General features: G+C 43.5%; 1 non-coding gene across 1 annotated transcript; it reads left to right on the top strand.

The window, feature by feature from the left end:
• The first annotated feature begins 3,354 nt into the window (after nucleotides 1-3,354).
• LOC142441898 (U4 spliceosomal RNA) lies at nucleotides 3,355-3,495 on the top strand. Its single transcript, XR_012783182.1, has one exon. It is a non-coding gene; the product is annotated as a U4 spliceosomal RNA (small nuclear RNA).
• The last annotated feature ends 505 nt before the right edge of the window (nucleotides 3,496-4,000 follow it).

Here is a 4,000-nt window from a genome sequence, read left to right as displayed (position 1 = left end):
AAACCATATTTATTCTAGTCTTTTTTTTTTTTTTTAGTAGTGTGGTCTTAAAGGGAAGGCTGGGCTAAGATGCTGGGTCTAGTTGCATGGACATGTTCCCTCTCTCGTTATTCAAATCACATACTTAACACACGTAAACATTTCCTATATTAAAAAAAAAAGGTCCTAGATATATAATTTAAGGTAGCAACTTGATAAAAACAAAATGCATTTCAAAGTTAATTTAATTCAATGTTTTAAAAATATTCATTCATTATCTTCTTTCATCCAAAATACCTTGAGATATATTTTGTAATTTACATGTCCATCATGGAATGTCCTCAGAAGTCTTACTTCAAACCCCCTGAATCCTGAATTCTCTGCTGGAGGAGGCTGCTTTTTTAATGTTGTTGTTGTGGAACTCATTCTAGCTGCCCTCCTTGGGAACGGTTATTCCACAAAGCTTTTCCTCCACCAATCCCCACCTGTCAGGATTACTGGCTCTCCAGATAGACAGGCAGTCTCACTCTCCAGGTTGTTGTACAGTTTTCATCTTGGTTTGAAGGTTTATTTAACCTTCGTAGTGTTGTTGTAATGTTTCTAAGTGGGCTTTGTCTGCTGTGTCCCTTCTAGCACTTCATGAGTCCCATCAATGTGCGTTTCCCATGTTCTCACGCATGTGGTTCTAAGTACAGCAGTGATTTGATTACAGACAGTCCTTCATGTTCCTCTTCTCAGAAGACTCCTCTGCAATAGGGAGTGACACTCTCTGAGGAGGTGACTGAGTGAGCTGAAGAGAGGGCTTTGCAAGTAAAGTAAAAGTGACCTTTGGAGAGAGCCTGCAGGGAATAGGAGTGGTTAAGGGGCTGATCCACTATCTCAATATATCTTAATGGACCAGGCATTCCTTGTTCAATAGGTGGCCCTTATAAAGCATACATTACAAATAATGATAGCATTCTTCAGAGAAAGTATGGACCCAGGTTGGCCTCACTTACTATCCACTATGCACTCTGTGAAACAAGTACTTTATGTCATTTGAGTGTTTGCCAGCATGTGTGTGTGTGTGTGTGTGTGTGTGTGTGTGTGTGTGTGTGTGTGTGTGATGGCTGTTTGCCCAGGCTGAATTGGCTTTGCTGTGAGGCGTGGTCACCTCCCACTGGGGACACCTTACAAAAGGACTTGGTGTGGTCCAGCCTACTAGACGAGGTCTTCTCTGCTCAGCCAGCTACAGAACAGGCCAACTTACTGCTAAGAAATGCCACTCGGAGGGCATTGTGTCCGCTAAGGGGCCCTAGAGGACTCCAGGCAGGATTGGGTTTGAGGAAACATATTTTTTCAGTGGTGTTCTAATGAGCTACTGAGAATAAAAATAGGAATTATTGGGAGCTGAGGGTAAGGAGGGTCTGGAATTTGGGTCAGAACCTCCATTGCCGCTGAGCGGGTGGTTTCCTGGCCACACAAAGGAGCTGGACGGAAGTGACGCTCTGACCTGAAGACCAAGGTGTGTTCTACCATCACTGAAGACCATGCCTGGCTCAGCCCAGTCTGTGTGCTTGGATATTGCCTGGGCTTTAAGTGTTTCATAATTATATTACTTATTAGTCCTATATGTTGATATATCTTTGATGGCGGTAGTTTTTTGGTTGTTTTTGCCAGGAGATCATGCGTTCGGTTTTATAATTGCTCTATTTGCAAACTGAGAGAACTCATATACTTGAAGAAGGTCACATTTCGTACCCAGTGGTGAGGGTTACATACGAACACAGATTTGTTCCAATAATAGCTCACACATGCACCCGCTGGCTGCCTGAGGATTGACATGAGCTCTCTGAAACCTTCCCACGGCTTAAATGTGTGAATAATACCCATGACTAAAATGAAAGGAACCAAAGAATTGTGCTGTCACTTATCAAACACAGTAACAGGTGGAAGAAGATGCCTGTCTTGAGGAGATAAAATGCTAGGTAGAAATAAAAATCTCCATAGTTTCCTTGTATTTCCACCTCAGCGGTCTGATCCAAAGTGTGCCCTACTCGCCCATGCTGGACAGCCCACCGTGCTGCGCTGTGCAGCCTGGAAAAGTGAGAGAGCACCATGGGTCCTCAGAGAAGAAGAGCTCCATCCACTGCCCTCAAGTGCATGGTGACACCTAGCAACTCCCTAGGAGAGAGCAATAACCAGCAGCCTCCATTTCTCTCTATGTGAAAGGCTGGTGGGTTTGTACCACTCCACCCTGCTGTGAGCTGCCCAGTGCTTAGGCCACAGCACCCCAAGAGCCCCCTAGTTAGGGGTCCAAACCCAAACTGAGAAGATTGTAGCAAGAAAACAGACAAGACTTCAGAAGGTAGATATTTTACTGATGGCTTTCTTGTTGTTTTTCCAAGAACTATAGAAAGCTTCACTGCCATGTACACACCCTATTGGACAGGATAGAGCTGTGGTTTTCCCAGACCCTAACTCTCCATGGCAGTAGCAAGCTCTGTCTTTCTCCCACCGAGAGGCTGGTGGCTTCCAACTCTCGACCTTTGGGATCACAGCTGAACTCCTAACCAGTATGCAGCCAGAGGGACAAGAAGTCTGGAATGTGCGGAAATAGAGTCAGTCCCAGTACTGTAAGCTGAAGGGAAAGTTCAGAGCAGGAAAGGCCAGGTATTTGCAGAGAAGATTGCTCAAAGATCTCATTTGACTGGATACAAGTAATAAATGAAGATTTGTTTTCTTTTAAGTGACCGGTATTTAAATAATATAAATGGGAGAAAGTAATAGAAACTCTGCTGTTGTCAGATCATGCACACTATTTGTGGGCTCCCTTTGTAGTTCTCCATTGCTCTGAGGATCAGCCCCTCATTTAAAGAATTCACCCTCCCAGCCCCCATTTCCTTCCTCTTCTGCCCACAAGCAAAGGTCAGTTATAAATGTTGTTCTAAACACATGGGGAACTCCACACCTGGCATCTGCTCCAGGGGCTCAAAGCCGCACAGGCTCCTGACTGGGAGGGGCCATATCGGGCTGCTGTCTCTTTGGCAGCCAACACAGGGCCACTGCCAAGATTCTGAGATCCTTAAATAGCCAGGATTGAAGTCTCTCAGTGCCTGAGACTAGGAACAGAGATGAAGATGTTATGTAGGTGAGCAGATCTGAGGAATCAGTGGGTGGGCAGGGAGGGGACGGGCAGCCATCTCCTGCTGTGATCCTGGAGTGGGGGGAGAGGCCTGCTAAAGTCTCTGAGTGTAGCTGTCAATTTTTGCTTAGTGCTCATTCATGTCAGCACTGATGCTTTTAAAACACAGAGACTAGGACAATTATCTGTCCGTATGACTCAGAGTCCTGAAATGATTTGACCTCTCTCACAAATTAATATATATAATATATATAATTGGGCAGTAGGGATATCATAGAAAGTGAGGTTTATCTGAGGCGTGATTATTGCTAATTGAAAACTTTTCCCCATAATATATAAATATATATGGCAAATATATTCTGAGCCTTTGACTTTAGCTACCATCAACAGGCAGACTCCTTGTGTACAGACCAATATGCCTGTTTTCAGGTAGTAAAATATTTAATTCATCTCCACAGACTAGAGGGAAAACCTGTACAAAATAAAATACTCCTATCTGCATGTATTATATCAAGGCGTTCTTGCTTATTTCTTTGCTTTAATCAGGGGGCTTTTGCTTATGACAAATTGTTTCCTAATATGTCACAGAATGAGATAAAGCCTTATCTCCTGGCATGACTTTCTGCCCTCACTTTTCTTAAAATACAGATTTTACTACAAGAGGAAGATCCAACATTCTTGTTTTTTCTTTACATGTTTTGCTAGAGGCTAGATTTCCATGTGAAATAGAGGCATCATGGTAAATAGATGACGGACGGATGGATGGATGGATGAATGGATGGATGGATAAGTAATTAAGTAGACTTAGGATGTAATTATGTCCCCCATGATTTGCCTTATCTGAAAGAGTGTGGGTATTCACAGATTCACAGCAGAGTCTAAGGAAACATTTATATC

The sequence above is a fragment of the Tenrec ecaudatus genome, chromosome 2 (genome assembly GCF_050624435.1).
Source record: "Tenrec ecaudatus isolate mTenEca1 chromosome 2, mTenEca1.hap1, whole genome shotgun sequence".
Taxonomy (NCBI): Eukaryota; Metazoa; Chordata; class Mammalia; order Afrosoricida; family Tenrecidae; genus Tenrec; species Tenrec ecaudatus.
Note: the sequence above shows the minus strand (reverse complement) of the source record. Positions and strands in the feature narration are given on the sequence as shown.